Source organism: Xiphophorus couchianus, chromosome 11 (genome assembly GCF_001444195.1).
Source record: "Xiphophorus couchianus chromosome 11, X_couchianus-1.0, whole genome shotgun sequence".
NCBI lineage: Eukaryota > Metazoa > Chordata > Actinopteri > Cyprinodontiformes > Poeciliidae > Xiphophorus > Xiphophorus couchianus.
The window spans coordinates 9,235,092-9,251,647 of NC_040238.1; the positions used below are offsets into that span (position 1 = coordinate 9,235,092).

Below are 16,556 nucleotides of genomic sequence, written 5' to 3' on the forward strand. Positions count from 1 at the left end.
CGTGACAGTCACCGTGACGGATCTTAATCTCATTGCATGGTAACCGGATGTAGATACAAGAAAATCTACATTTCACAGCTAAGGAGAGATGAGTGGAACAAGGTTTTTACAGAAAATGACTGCAGCTTTTTTATCTAAAGGAGGTAAGACCATCCATCAGGGGATAGGATGCCCCAACCTTTATTGTTAGAATCCCACACAGAAGAAGCTGTCTACATCTACAGAACATAAGACATGACTTATAGCAGCTTTTTATATCCTGATCCAAATAAATACATTACAGCACTTTATCACTCTGTAGAATCAGATTATCAGATCAGAGATCTGTTCAAAGTAAACTGACCCATCCTGTTAATCCCTTAGTAATTGTTCCGGCTTCTTTTAAAGGTTTATTGATCCTGCTAAGACTTTCAAGGTCTTTAGCAACTTAACATTAAAAGGATTTAGCTGGAGTAAAAGATGAGTTTATTTAAATTGCATGGGTAATCTGTGACTCAGCATCTCCTCAACAAGCTCTATCTCCATAGTTTCTACTTTAGATCGATCGAAGCCATATAAAGTCCACCAGACAAAGTTGGCTCTTAGGTTGTCAATGAGTTTCAGACCAGACGATACGCTGCAGATGGTGTTTTTATTTTCTGTTAAATATCCCAGAAGTTCCCGCTTTATTTTAAAACATCTTACAAAAAAGAGCAACACAATTTTTTCTTCCTTTTCTCCCAGCTACTTGATGTTTCAGGATCATCCTGTGCCCCAAAGCCAGAAACGTGCAGCTGAAACGACTCCCTGATGCAATGAGATCAATTATTTCATCATTTATCTTTTAAGCTTGAAGCAGGTTCATTAGTTTCTTTTTTGTCAAGTCACATCATTCCTCTCACCCTCTCACCCTCCCTCCACCACCAGGCTTCTATTTGTGCTCTCTTCACCTCTTTATTTTTGGCTCCATTCTGAGCAATTTCTTCCTCCCAGTCAAGCTCTGCATCTTCTCATTTCTACATCTGAAAGCTGTTCATCCCGTATCCTTCCTGAAGCACTCCTGCTTTCTCCTTCCCATCAACTCCTGCTGATTTGCTTCACATCTCCATGAATCTTCAGCATTCCATAATTTTCTGCCATGCTTTTCCTGCTTATTTCAGACACAATGAGCCGAACAAAGGCAGTAGGGTTAGAGCCTTGTCGACAGCAGCATGTATTAAATCCCCAGCTGACCTCCCACACCATTTCACTTCTCTAATCCGGGGGCCAAAACGATTGAGGCGAGAAGCCGCCCCCACCGCCTTATGGGGGAAGGTTGGCTCGCTAACTAATTTACCCCCCATCAACCCCTTCACAGTCTTTCCCCCCCCAAGGCTGCTGTAAAAAAAAAAAAACACTGTGTCATTGCACTCATGAATGGAGGTCACTGTTCTCCGCTGGGCGACCTCGTAAGTTTTGTGTAGCAATTAATTACTGTCACCGCGGCCGGCACATATGGGCCTATTATCATAAGGCCTCACAGGAGGATGTTTCCTGCTGTGGGGAGTCATATGGAACGCTTTAAAATGCCAACGAACTTCACTTTCTCTCCCGTCGCTGCTGTAGTCTGGCAGAAGATGGATTTCAGACTTTATTTTAATTATTTATTCACTTTGATGAGATTTGTGAGGAATTTTAACTTTCAAGATGCTCTGCAGAGACACAAAGTTCACCATTCTTTGATTTAAGTGTTAGGATTTGAAAAACAGAAAATATGGAAACAAAAAGCTTCTTCTCTCTAACAAGAACAGAATAGCATAATTTGGGTTTGCAGGTTTGGACATGAATGAACAAGAAAACAGAACAACATACTTTAAACTCCAAGAGATTTGGTTCGATTGGGATCCAAAATTGCAACGTTTGTTACATTTTCAGTTGGTGCGGTTCTCTTTCACACTGCACTATGTCAACTGATCTAAACCCTTTGAAGGACCTTGTTCCCCTCCTTACCTGTGGTGGCGCTGCACCAAGAACCATTGTAGGAAATTACACAAAAACCTCTGAAGAAGAAACTGAGCACAATTTTGTTCTTCACAAAATATGAACAAAAATGGCATCAGATTTTAGCAGTAAAAATATTTCCTTTCTGTTTTTGGCAAAAACCATGAGTTATTTCTCCCGCTAGTGCTACTCACATGTTTGTTTTCTCTTGCACGTTGGCCGTTTAGTCCACATTAATCAAACTCTAGTTTGTTTGCCTTGAAAGTCTGGTTCATTTGGGGAGGTGTGAACTCTGATGTGGACCAAAAAAGCGAACTCTGGTTCGCCTAACAGCTTTGGTCTCTCCTCGGCTGAAGTGAACTCTGATGTGGATCAAATGCATATTTGAATGCCAGGGATGAAATGGACTCTGGCATATAGCGCAGGTCATTTTCGGACAACATAGCCAAAATAAACACGAGTGTTTAGCAGTGATGTCAGTAATGCGTAACTGACCACGAAGCACTATTTTCAGTAACGAGTAATGTAACGCATTGCTATTTGAAATCCAGTAATCAAATTAAAGTTACTTATCCCAAATCATGCTTCATGCCCCTGGTAGGGTCACCCAAGGCAGACAGGTCCTAGGAGAGGGACCAGACAAAGTGCAGCCCGAAGACCCCAATGATGAAGGAAAACCTTGGACTTGGTGTTCCCTCGCCCGGACGCGGGTCACCGGGGCCCCACTCTGGAGCCAGGCCTGGAGGGGGGGCACGATGGCGAGCGTCTGGTGGCCGGGCTTTTACCCATGGAGCCCGGCCGGGCTCAGCCCGAAGAGGAAACATGGGCCCCCCCTCCCATGGGCCCACCACCCGTGGGAGGGGCCAAAGGGGTCGGGTGCACTGTGTGATGGGTGGCGGCCAAGGGAGGGGACCCTGGCGGTCCGATCCTCGGTTGCAGAAACTGGCTCTTGGGACGTGGAATGTCACCTCTCTGGTGGGGAAGGAGCCGGAGCTAGTGCGTGAGGTCGAGAGGTTCCGGCTAGAAATAGTCGGTCTCACCTCGACGCATGGCTCTGGTTCTGGAACCAGTCTCCTTGAGAGGGGCTGGACATACTTCCACTCTGGAGTTGCCCAGGGAGAGAGACGTCGGGCAGGAGTGGGCATACTTGTTGCTCCCCATCTCGGCGCCTGTACGTTGGGGTTTACCCCGGTGAACGAGAGGGTAGCATCCCTCCGCCTACGGGTGGGGGGACGGGTTCTGACTGTCGTTTGTGCTTACGGGCCGAACGACAGTTCAGATTACCCACCCTTTTTGGAGTCCTTAGAGGGGGTACTGGAGAGTGCTCCTCCTGGGGACTCCCTTGTTCTGCTGGGGGACTTCAACGCTCACGTGGGCAACGACAGTGAGACCTGGAGGGGCGTGGTTGGGAGGAACGGCCCACCCGACCTGAACTCGAGCGGTGTTCTGTTGCTGGACTTCTGTGCTCGCCATGGATTGTCCATAACGAACACCATGTTCAAGCATAAGGGTGTCCATATGTGCACTTGGCACCAGGACATCCTAGGCCGCAGTTCGATGATCGACTTTGTCATCGTTTCATCGGATCTGCGGCCGTATGTCTTGGACACTCGGGTGAAGAGAGGTGCGGAGCTGTCCACTGACCACTACCTGGTGGTGAGTTGGCTCCGGTGGCGGGGGCGAAAGCCGGTCAGACCTGGCAGGCCCAAACGTGTTGTGAGGGTCTGCTGGGAACGTCTGGCGGAATCCCCTGTGAGACGGAGCTTTAACTCCCATCTCCGGCAAAACTTCGAACACGTCCCGGGGGAGGTGGGGGACATGGAGTCTGAGTGGACCGTGTTCCGTGCCTCCATTGTCGAGGCGGCCGATCGGAGCTGTGGCCGCAAGGTTGTCGGTGCCTGTCGCGGCGGCAACCCTCGAACCCGTTGGTGGACACCTTCGGTGAGGGATGCCGTCAGGCTGAAGAAGGAGTCCTATTGAGCCTTTTTGGCCTGTGGGACTCCGGAAGCAGCTGATGGGTACCGGCGGGCGAAGCGGCATGCGGCTCGGGCGGTTGCTGAGGCAAAAACTCGGGTGTGGGAGGAGTTTGGAGAGGCCATGGAGAAAGACTTCCGCACGGCTTCGAGGCGATTCTGGTCCACCATCCGGCGTCTCAGGGGGGGGAAGCGGTGCAGCACCAACACTGTTTATAGTGGGGATGGTGTGCTGCTGACCTCTACTCGGGACGTTGTGGGCCGGTGGGCAGAGTACTTCGAAGACCTCCTCAATCCCACCAACATGCCTTCCACTGAGGAAGCGGAGCCTGGGGACTCTGGGTTGGGCTCTCCAATCTCTGGGGGCGAGGTCGCCGAGGTGGTTAAAAAGCTCCTCGGTGGCAAGGCCCCGGGGGTGGATGAGATCCGCCCGGAGTTCCTTAAGGCTCTGGATGTTGTAGGGTTGTGTTGGTTGACGCGACTCTGCAATATCGCATGGACATCGGGGGCAGTTCCCCTGGATTGGCAGACTGGGGTGGTGGTCCCCCTGTTCAAAAAGGGGGACCGGAGGGTGTGCTCCAATTATAGAGGGGTCACACTCTTAAGCCTCCCTGGCAAGGTCTATTCAGGGGTCCTGGAGAGGAGGGTCCGTCGGATAGTCGAACCTCGGATTCAGGAAGAGCAGTGTGGTTTTCGTCCTGGTCGTGGAACACTGGACCAGCTCTACACCCTCAGCAGGGTCCTGGAGGGTGCATGGGAGTTCGCCCAACCAGTCTACATGTGTTTTGTGGACTTGGAGAAGGCGTTCGACCGTGTCCCTCGGGGAGCCCTGTGGGGGGTTCTCCGGGAGTATGGGGTACCGGGCCCTTTGATACGGGCTGTCAGGTCCCTGTATGACCGGTGTCAGAGTCTGGTCCGCATTGCCGGCAGTAAGTCGGGCTCGTTTCCGGTGAGAGTTGGACTCCGCCAGGGCTGCCCTTTGTCACCGATTCTGTTCATCACTTTCATGGACAGAATTTCTAGGCGCAGCCAAGGTGTTGAGGGGATCCGATTTGGTGGCCTCAGGATCTCATCTCTGCTTTTCGCAGATGATGTGGTCCTTTTGGCTTCATCAGATCGTGATCTGCAGCTCTCGCTGGATCGGTTCGCAGCCGAGTGTGAAGCGGCCGGGATGGGGATCAGTGCCTCCAAATCCGAGGCCATGGTCTTGAGCCGGAAAAGGGTAGAGTGCCTTCTCCGGGTCAGGGGGGGTGTCCTGCCCCAAGTGGAGGAGTTTAAGTATCTCGGGATCTTGTTCACGAATGGGGGAAGAAGGGAGCGGGAGATCGACAGGCGGATTGGCGCAGCGTCTGCTGTCAAGCGGGCGCTGTACCGGTCCGTCGTGGTGAAGAGAGAGCTGAGCCAAAAAGCGAAGCTCTCGATTTACCGGTCGATCTACGTTCCCACCCTCATCTATGGTCATGAGCTTTGGGTCATGACCGAAAGAACGAGATCGCGGATACAAGCGGCCGAAATGGGTTTTCTCCGTAGGGTGGCTGGGCTCTCCCTTAGAGATAGGGTGAGAAGCTCAGTCATCCGGGAGGGACTCAGAGTAGAGCCGCTGCTCCTTCACATCGAGAGGAGCCAGTTGAGGTGGCTTGGGCATCTGGTCAGGATGCCTCCTGGACGCCTCCCTGGTGAGGTGTTCCGGGCACGTCCCACCGGGAGGAGGCCCCGGGGAAGACCCAGGACACGCTGGAGGGACTATGTCTCTCGGCTGGCCTGGGAACGCCTCGGGATTCCCCCGGAGGAGCTGGAAGAAGTGGCTGGGGAGAGGGAAGTCTGGGCCTCCCTTCTGAAGCTGCTACCCCCGCGACCCGACCTCGGATAAGCGGAAGAAGATGGATGGATGGATGGATATCCCAAATCACTGTGCTATACTTTTGTGTTACTTATTTTCTCTACTAATTTTATTTTATTTCCTCTATGAATCTCGGGGAGTGACGTCCAGTTTATGTGACAATTCAGTCACATTATCAGCACCGGTGTACTGTACTCCACGACAGAAACACAAACAATGGAGGAAGGAGACAGGTATGCATTTAGTAGCTGGAAATACAGGAACTATTCTGAGTTTCTGTCAGTGAAGGACAACAACATAAAGGGTTCACTGTACTCTCTGTGCTGGTCAGAAAGTCCTATCCACCTTCAAAAACACAACCTCAAATTTAAGTTAGCATTTGGAGTCGCAGCAGGACAAACAAGCTTATGGACGTCCCGCCAGGTGGCTTGACACAGAGAGCTGCCACAGGAGGTCCCCCATCACTCAAACAACAAAAGCTCAACTTTGGTGCGAAATCAGTAAGTGAGCGAGAGCTTAAACAGTTGGTCGGTCAATATGTAGTAGAAGAAATGATGCCTTTGAGCGCAGTTAACTCGCCTGCATTTTGCGCCATTATACATCGAATCCCCACCACCATTAATTCCGAACTGCCTCACAGAGGAGCTTTTTTGCCATATCTGGACAAAGAAAATGCAGAGATGGAGAGAAATCTGAAGGCTGCACTGAATGAGGTCGATTTTGTGTCAACTACTGCGGATATTTGAACTGCTAATGCAAATAACAAAAGCTATATGGGAGTAACTCTCCACTGGATCCATAGAGCTACATCAAAGCGCAACAAGGCTGCTTTAGCATGTAGGAGGATACGCGGCAGACACACATACGATGTTATTGGTGCAGAAATCGAAAACATCCACTCTTCGTATGGACTACTCAACAAAGTAGTTGCAACAGTGACAGATAATGGATCCAGTTTTGTGAAGGCATTTAAAGTTTTTCAGCCTGTCACAGAGTCCGATGATGAGACTGAGGAGGAGTCAACCAAGACAGATGATGATGATGTCACCTTTGTGAATCCGACAGAAATTCTCTCAACTGAGAATGAAGGTGATGGCCAACTGTCTCTACCCCCACACCACAGGTGTGCCTCACACACCATCAACATAATTTCCACAAGTGATGTTGAGAAATATTTAACTTTCCATGCAGAGAGCAAGGCCGTTTATAGGAGCAGCATAGCAAAATGCACAGCGTTATGGACCAAATCCAGCAGATCTACCCTTGCATCAGAAGCAGTGGAGGAAGTCAGCAAAAGAAAGCTTCTGGTACCAACATCCACAAGGTGGAATTCATTTTTAGATGCTGTAAAGAGAGTTGCAGAAATCCCCATGAATGATCTGAATATGCTATGCTGCAAGCTAGGAGTTAAGTGCTTCATAGATCGAGAGTACCAGTTCCTGCATGAGTACTGCACTGTCATGAAGCCCCTCACTGAAGCTCTGGACAAGGCAACTGTCCTTATGGGACTTTACTACCCACACTTGAAGTTGTGATGCAGAAGACCCTGGCTAAATTAATAAAGTTAATTTTGATGTAACTTAGTTACTTTCCAAATCAAGTAATCAGTAATCTAACTAAGTTACTTTTTCTGGGAGTAATTAGTAATCCGATTAAAAAAGTAACTATGCTATCACTGGTGTTTATTAACAGCGGGAGAAATGGCTTGACAAAAGAGAATTCCTACAGCTACTACAATCTGACGTTAATCTACTCTCATTTACATTTCGTGAAGAAGGAACTTGCGCTCAGCGTCTTCTTCAGAGGTTTTTCTTTCAGTGGTTCTTGGAGTAGTGCTGCCACAGATGAGGAGTGAAACAGGTTTTTCAAAGGGTTTGACTCATTTGACAGTGCAATGTGAAATCGTTACCTCATCAGCTGAAAATGTAACAAACGTTGCAACTTTAGTCCAGAATCAAACCTCCCGGACCATCAGGTATGAAAACACCCTAACCCATAGCACCATGTTTCAAACAAGCATACCGGTTTCCAATTATAACCATGGACCCCTCTTGATTTAGACTTGTTTGGAAGTCTTGCACTCATATACCTGACCTTCAACTCCTTACACATAGTCGAGTCAAATGTGAGACTATCTGACCAACAGCTGATCACACATAATATAACATAAAATCCAAATATGTCTGAAACAGGCCTTCAACCAAAAACCTTTCAGTTGTTCTTCAAAACTGAGACTGAAGTCAAAAATCAAATGTTAACAGCTAAATCTTTTTTTAGGAGATTCCTTTGGCCATTAATAGTGAAAGATGGACACATGCAGCATTCAGCAAGAGGAATTTGCTTCTTCCTGGATTTAATTCTAAGGCTGACCACAAACTTTAAATAGGTTTCCTTCTTGGCTTTGGAAAGCCCATACCACATTGTGTATGAAGAATACAATAATAGTACAAGCTCTTGAGGAAAAAGCCCAGTCGAGAACATTCCAAACGTGTACCACAAGGATAATTATTACCTGGGGGGAATAGCTGTTGATTTCACTCATCTGGGAAATCAGCTCACCAGCTGTGATGTTGAACCTCCACAGATTACCTTTGTTCAAGATGAAAGCCTTCTAATATTGTCTGCTCATCGGGAAAGCCACATTTTCTGGATAATTGTTGTCATTTCTTTTATTTCTGCCATCATAAATTTACCTAAGAAACTCTCCTTTGAGCCAGAAAATAGATTGTAGCCTTGCAAAATCCTTTAAGCTGACTCAGTACCAGAGTTATGTTCATAGTCACAAAAACCCTTCATAACTGTAAACCGTACAACTGCAACAGAGAATGATTGAGAGAAAATAGATTCAAACCATCTTGTTTTAAGGTTGACCTATTATGCTTTCTTGAACATGTTAGGATAGGTGGAACGGGTATACAAAACATGTTCATTACATTTTCTTGAACAAAATCATTTTTTGATAATAAGACTTTAATCTGCTCTGTTCTCCCTATTTTGAGCTCCTTCCTGAATGAGCTGTTTTACGGCCTCTTGTCACTTTAAATTCAAATAAGCTGCTGCTAGCCACGCCCCCCAACTCAACATTTACACTCATAAAAATGGCTGCAAACAGATGCACAGTTACACAACCGTAAATAATTGAAAAGCAGAAGTGGAGTCTACTGCACAACCAACAACAATGCACCAAGTGGTTTCTAAACAGTAAGTCAACAACAAGACACTTGTACAGCACATGCAGTGGTAAAACTAGCTAACCAAATCTCCTTCTGCTGTGCTTTGGTTGCTAGGTGAGGGGCAGTGCCTGTAGATTTGTGATGTTACATTTGACTTTTTTTTTTTTAAATGGTTCATTTTCCAGACACCAATAAACATGATCTTATTGGCAAAAAACAGCTAGATCAGAGTTTTTTTTAAACTGCTTTGGCCCAAATGAAAGAACAAAAATATCTAAAGAGACCCAGATCTTACAGATGTCATAAAATGTGAATTTCCACAACACATTCAGCTTAAACTTTAACAAGGAAGGAAGCCAATTAAACTGTTGAAATTCAAGCCACAAATTTCAACAGTTTGAAATTTGTGGCTTGAAACACAAATTTCAAGCCACAAATTTTAAAAGGCAGATAAAATAATATTCAGTTTAAAATCACCGAATTGCCAAACTTTCTCGTTTTAAACTTGTAAAATGATCAAATATTACTTTTAAACACTGAACTAAAACCCAGCCAGAAAGATGCATTAAATCGAGTGAAAATGAAAGATAAATTAGGATTTTATAACACAAAGGAGACCTTTTAATATGTGTGATGATATTAAGTGGATTTAAAAAAGCTTATGAAACAATAAACTAAAATGAAATCTAAATTACTATGTTGGTAACAGTAGTTCTATCTGATGGTGTTACCTTGTCTATGTTTTCTGGTATAAAACCATCATTAATAGACTGTACATCTCAGGAAGAAGAAGGCAATTTAGCTTGAAACTGAGATGTTATCCTTCCCTGACTGGAAGTGGAGGCCATGTTGAATGCTCCATCTCTCACAGGGGGACGTAGACTAATTCCTCCACTCAATCCAGACCCAGAGTGAAAATCATTCCTCTAACTTTCACACAAACAGCTTGTTTCTCCTAAGAGTCAGCTGTTTGGGTGTTTGTTTCTGATTGTCTCGTATGTTCTGTGTTTATCACAGTCACAGCAGAACAGAGTGTTTATGCTGCGTTTACTTCTTTTCGTTTCAGAGTCTAGCTCTGCTTTTTCCTTTTTTCCTGCGCCTGGCCTCCAGTGACATTATGTTTTCCAGAATTCCTTTCCCCATTTCTGACTCCTGTTCTCCCGCCGCCGCTCTCCCTCTGGCGTTGTTGGCTTTGCTAACAGGCGTCTTTGAGGTGGTTCATTCAGAAGCAGCTGGATCGGGTCCTCTCCACTTCATCCTCCTCTAACTGCTCACCTTTACTTCCACATTTCTGCACATTTCAATCTCTTTTTACCTCCAACACTCCTCCCTTTCTCTTCTTCTCATCTGTTTCTCTCTCTCTGTCCTTTGACTCATGTGGTTTCATCAGATTTGTTCAGAATAATCATCAGTAAAATCACCACCCAATCCTCCCTGAACTGCCAGAAAAACAAAATTAGGTCTGTGAGAAAGTAAGGTTTTATAGATATCTGTAAGCTGCTCTTAAAACTATTACTCTAAAAGTTTTTTTATTGATTCCTTAAGTGATTTTACAGAGACCCAGATCTTGCAGATGTCATACCTTTTCTCATTTATAATGAATTCTTCATATTTTATTGGTTTTGTCAGGAAAGAAGCTCTTAGTGTCAGCAATATTTAGCTTTTTTGGCAGCAAGAGTAGGAGGTTTTCATGAAGATCATATTAATTTGTGGTTATATGACGTACAACTGTAAGGATTAAAAAAAATAGGAACTGGGGCAACTTTAGAGTTACTGCAGATTTAAGTCTTTACATTTCTGTCTGTCTGTATAGTTAGAAAGTCTTCCAGAGAAAAGGATTTGGAGATATGATCCTTGTTACTATTATTGATGGAAAAGATGGTTTGAACTTTGAACTTCCTCCTTCTCTCTTTTCTCTGCATTCTTTAAGCTTCTTTTTCAATTCTTTTTCAATTTGGTTCAAGCATTTTTTGAGCTTTTGGCTTATCCGTTGCTCCCATTTGTAAAAACAATAACTTATTGTCCTGGTTACGCATTATAACAACTGTCCAAAGGTAAAAAAAAATGAAAAGGAGCAAAATGATGAGCAGCTTATCAATTTGCAGGCTTCCAGTGTAATGTATACTTCAATCATACATGATACAAATTACAACAGCTCTTCTCACATTTTCATGAATAAGCATCAAATTTACTTTAACTTTGGAAATAAATGGTGTATAATGGATTACGACTGACATAAAATGAACCAGAAAAATATTTGGATTGAAGTGTTCTGGTTTTAGTGGGAGACAATGCCTTTAAATGACATAAACGTAATTTGTCATTTGCTAACAATAGAGTGGTGAGTATTTAACTTGCTTCAATCATACATGATACGATTGTTTTTTTAGTGGAGTCAGAGCAGAAACGTCCAGGTGCCAGTCCTGAATCTGGGCCTACACGGCATATGCTTTGGTGTGAGCTGGGATCCAGGTGCCTGCTCCACTTCCACTTCCTGCTCCTGTACTGCTCAAAGGAATGGAGCAGTCAGCCTTATTGTGGCACATATTGTCATGTTTCCAGAGCGGTTAGGCTGATTTCACAGTTGTTTTCTGCAGTGGGAAAACAGAAGTGGCTTTATGAAATCAAACAGAACTGCAGAGAGAGGCGACGCCGGGAGCAAAAACAAATGCTGCTGCGTTACTAGATGTGTCACCTTGTAGAGCCGACTTACTATACTGCCAGCAAACTCTCAAACAGAACCAACTGCATCAGAAAAATAATGTGCAACACAGAACATCTCGAGTGCTCAGAATATGCATAAAGCCGTTTGGTCTCAGTGTGCCGCCTTGGTATAAAGAAACGGGTAATTATCTTGTATGAGCTTTAAGTGCTTTAGAAGCCTGGTGGTATATTTCTGCTGTACATGCACCTTTCATCTGCATGCAAACTGCACATTTAAGAAACATTTTCTAATCTGAAGGAGTGAAAAAATGTATAAACATAAACTATATTCATGTTTATTACTACTTTATGTGCTGAGCAAGTGTTAAAGACGAAAATAAGTGTGCTGTCTAGGCATAGGCTGGTAAAAACTACAAAGAGCTGCAACTGGCTTTTTGGACCTTCCAAAAGTGGTTCCTAAAAACTGACTAAAAATTAGAAAGAAACTGAAGTTTAAAAATACTTTTTAAAAAAAAAGGTTATTTTTTTAGTTTTTGCATTGAATAATTACATTTGATTTTAAGTACAAAAAGACACTAAAAGTACCAGTTTTTATTTAGGTCTATTTTTCTTGACATTAGGCTGGAAGCTATGTGCAAATATCAACATCCCTTATCAGAAAAATTGTAGCCAAACATTTTTTAAAATGTTTTATCTTAATAGAGAAATAAAAATAGGAATAAAATGGTTGCTCCTTTACAATTACAACATACAGTATGTCATGTATAAGATATTTATAAAAAAGTGTATCTTTTTAAAAGATCAGGTGATATTTATGGTTCTAAGCGTTTTTTATTCAGATACATTTGGAGCATATACATTGGGGACTCTTTAGATTGTAAATGTTGCAGGCTGTTGCTGCAAAAGGTTTTAATAAAATAAAAAAAACAGTATATGTGATTAAATTTCTTTCACAAAAACATTTATTCCTACTGTACTGATGACTTCCCTCCCAACACTGTGTCTACTATTGATCAAGGGCTGCTAACATCTCTGCAGACCCCACACATCTTGGACACAAACCGTTTTGACTTTAACCTTCAGGTTGGTGAAACAGAGCACTGTTTTCACAACCTGGTCATACAGTCCAGGCAGTCTGCTGCACTACCTGCATAGTCTTGCGGGAATGCAATACTATGCGTTGTTGAGGTAGTTCAGTCTTGTCTTCTTTTGTAATATCACCATTTATATCTAAGGAGGAATGATCTCTCATGTCAGTAAGTTGCCAGGTGCATTGTCTTGTACCACAGAATATAGCATGAGAAAATTCTAGTAATACTAGTTCATATTTGGAAAAACAGAGATGGAATTAATGCAGCAGCAGAGCGATTTGTATTTAAGCCAAACGACTGTGATGAACCATTTAACCTGTGCATATTTATTGTAAAACAGTATTAACTAAACAGAGCAATGCAACAAAAATTCATCTCCACCTAAAACATAATAATTCAATACCATTTTCCAAGCTAGGGGGAAAAAAACAATATAACTGTCATGATCTGTGTCTTTCTGTGTTTATTTAGAGTTTTCTGTCCCCTTAAGTCTCTTCGTTGTCCTGTCCTCCCCTTGATTGTTCCCAGGTGTGTCTCGTTTCTATGATTACCCCCAGTGTATTTAGTGTCACCTGTGTGTCTGTTCTTTGTCGGGTCCTTGTCGTTACTTGCCGCCCTTGGCGTTTGTCGTTCCGTTCCTGAGTGCCCAGTCTATTTTTCATCCCTGGTTTACCGGTTGCTACCGGCGTCGAGCCCTGGCTTTAGCTCGGCCGTGCTGCCCGGCATTGGGACTGTTTTGGACTGTGTGTTGCATTATTAAATTCATTATTCATCTTACCTGGGTCCACTGCATCTGCCTCACCACTCTCACCACCCGCACTCGCTGACAGAAGGACCCGACCTTCTGCGTTCCCACTGAGACCCCCTGTGCTCCACCAGAGACCCTGCCTCGGGGGGCTCGTCGTCGCCGTCTGTGGGCGGCCCCCGGGACTCCCCGTTGCCACCTCCGGCGCCGCGGACGGCCGCTAGACCGCCTCCGGGGTTCCCGCCTCCAGCGCCGTGGACGACCGCCGGACCGCCTCCGTGGTTCCCGCCTCCAGCGCCGCGGACGACCGCCGGACCACCGCCGGACCACCTCCGTAGTTCCCGCTGCCGCGGACGACCGCCAGACCACCTCAGTGGTTCCCGCCTCCTTTGCCTCCGCCCACCCTGTGGGTAGTTTTTTTTTTTTTTTGTTGTTTATGGACTCTTGGCCCTTCTTGTTTTTCCGCCCACGACTGTGGGTTGTTTTTTTTTGTTAGTTTGGACTCTGGCCCGCCGTCTGGCACCCCTCCACCCACCCTTGTTGGGTTTTTTGGGTTTGTTTTTTTTTTCTTGGGCGTCTGGTAGCCGCCCTTGAGGGGGGGGTACTGTCATGATCTGTGTCTTTCTGTGTTTATTTAGAGTTTTCTGTCCCCTTAAGTCTCTTCGTTGTCCTGTCCTCCCCTTGATTGTTCCCAGGTGTGTCTCGTTTCTATGATTACCCCCAGTGTATTTAGTGTCACCTGTGTGTCTGTTCTTTGTCGGGTCCTTGTCGTTACTTGCCGCCCTTGGCGTTTGTCGTGCCGTTCCTGTGTGCCCTGTCTACCTTTCGTCCCTCGTTAACCGTTTGCTACCGGCGTCGAGCCCTGGCTTTAGCTCGGCCGTGCTGCCCGGCTTTGGGACTGTTTTTGGTCTGTGTGTTGCCTTATTAAATTCCTTATTCATCATACCTGGGTCTACAGCGTCTGCCTCACCACCATCCACACCACTTTCATGACAATAACAACCGTCTGAGTCTTCCCAATGGACCACAATCACTGTTTATTCAACAAGCAAAATTCAGAGACTGTTGCAAAATGTTGCACATCCATAAAGAAATAGGCAGAAAAAAAATTAAGCCGATTATAAAAATGTTATCATGCTGGATGTAAGCTTGTTGCTTTAGCTTGTTTTGGGCTATTCAAATATAGAAAAACATTTATTTACCCTTATATTTTAGGACAAATACTTGTAGAACACCATTGCAGAACACCATGCTTTAGCAAATAAAAAAAAACATAATATGAACATTCTTTGAACCTCACTCATATGAACCTATGAGTCTCACTCCTGAAGTTATTTTTTACAATAATCAACATCTTAGATTCACACATTCAAGCTGAACTGCAAACATACAGGTATTGTACATTTAAAAATCCATTCACAGTTCATCTGAAGTTTATTTTTCAAAAGTCAAGAGACCTTTTTCTCCTTAAGGATGTAAATATTGACAAGCCTCTCCTGAATTTAATATTCACTTGCATGTTTGTTGTGTCTTTATGTTTGTGGGCTTGCCCAAGAGCATTCCTACTTGTGTCTTTGGTTTGTTTTGCTGGGTTTTTTTTTTCTTTTTTTGCTTAACTAAGTATCCAGATATTTTCTAGCAATAAAAACTATTTCATGTTTCATCAGAATCAACACTGTACAATCATCCAAATAACCAGCTCTAGACTTGTTTCAACATACTGAGGCTACATCCTTTCCTTAGTGGTAAAACAGTGCATGTATTGAGAATTTAATAATTACTTGTATCCAAGCAAAGAAAACAACAACAACAAAACATTAAAACAAACTTGGTTATGGAGGAAAATTGTTCTTAAAAGAACCATCAGAGAGATGGTGAGAAAGAGATGTGAGGGTTTAAATAAGCAATAAACAACAGCAATTACAATGTGTGTATCTGTCCAAGTAGAATTGATTTAGGAAGCACAAAAATTAGCATTACCTACAGATCTAGCTGAGGAAAATCTTCACACTGCCACACTCATCAGTATTTACACCAAATTTAACTCGCAAACAAAGTTCAGAATAAAAGCATCAGATATTTAAAGTAGCTAGTCACAGCTAGCCACTACTCAGAGATAATGTTGGTGAAAGTGAAAATGTTACATCTGACTTGCAGCTAGTTAAAGAGGTAACAGTTTGTGGGGTTGACGTTACATCTGACTTGATACTAGTCAGAATTGACTAGTTTATGTCAATGATTAGCTAGAGCTAACCAATGCTCAGAACTAACCACAAGTAAGGTGAGGGTTTTAGCTCAGCAGCAGCTTGTTGAAAAAGAATGATTAGCTTCAACAGTTAGTCAAAGCTACCGAGTAGTTTGGGGTAACTACCAGTGCAAATGTTTATTTCACTTTCAATCTAAGCACATGTGAAAGGGGACATTTAAGTTAGAGCTAATGACCAGTTTAAGCTAAATTCTTGCCTTAAAAGCCCACTGAGAAAAGAACATTATGATGAACAAACAAAACTTTAACTGTTTTCCTCCATCATTAGCAGTTCATCCTGCAATTTCATCCAAGAAGCCATGTAGCTCAGACAGAAAATAACTGCATTATAACATAAATGCACAGAGTAAAGAGTAAAACATACACTCACCTCAGAGTGCTGATTTGGAGTACCTGACAGGGACCTGGGGATTTTTCTAATCACCTATGAAAGGAGGAAAAAGATAAGGTCAGCATGTCACAGATACAATACCTCTCAGCTGATCATCTCCTCCCAGACTTCTACAATTATTTCCCACATTTCCCAATTTAGCTAGTGCCAACAAGGGATCAGAACTCCCTCAGTCTCAGCATTTATTAAGCAGAAACAGGTACGAAGCAGGAGACCAGATCAGCAAAATTACCCAAAAAAATCCCTCACACAAGAACCTGCATCGATCTCTAGAGGTTGCTTGAACTTCCCGTGCCCTGGTTTCTGGCTATGCTTGTGCTGTGTAAACTTTTGTGTTTTCACAATAGATCGCATTTTTAAAAACAGCAGTCAATGACTGCATACTTACAAAAAATCAACTGCTGAGGCAGTTCTGTTGAAGCAGCACCATTTATTTAAAAACTGAATAATAATT

General features: G+C 44.1%; 1 protein-coding gene across 1 annotated transcript in view; it reads right to left on the minus strand.

Annotated features, from left to right (window-relative positions):
* Positions 1 to 16,135, minus strand: part of sgcd (sarcoglycan, delta (dystrophin-associated glycoprotein)) — a 154,967-nt gene extending 138,832 nt beyond the window's left edge. The window contains exon 1 of the mRNA XM_028031272.1: positions 16,082 to 16,135. The gene's annotated coding sequence lies outside the window, so the exon portion shown is untranslated. The remainder of the gene's footprint in view (positions 1 to 16,081) is intronic.
* Positions 16,136 to 16,556: the final 421 nt, after the last annotated feature.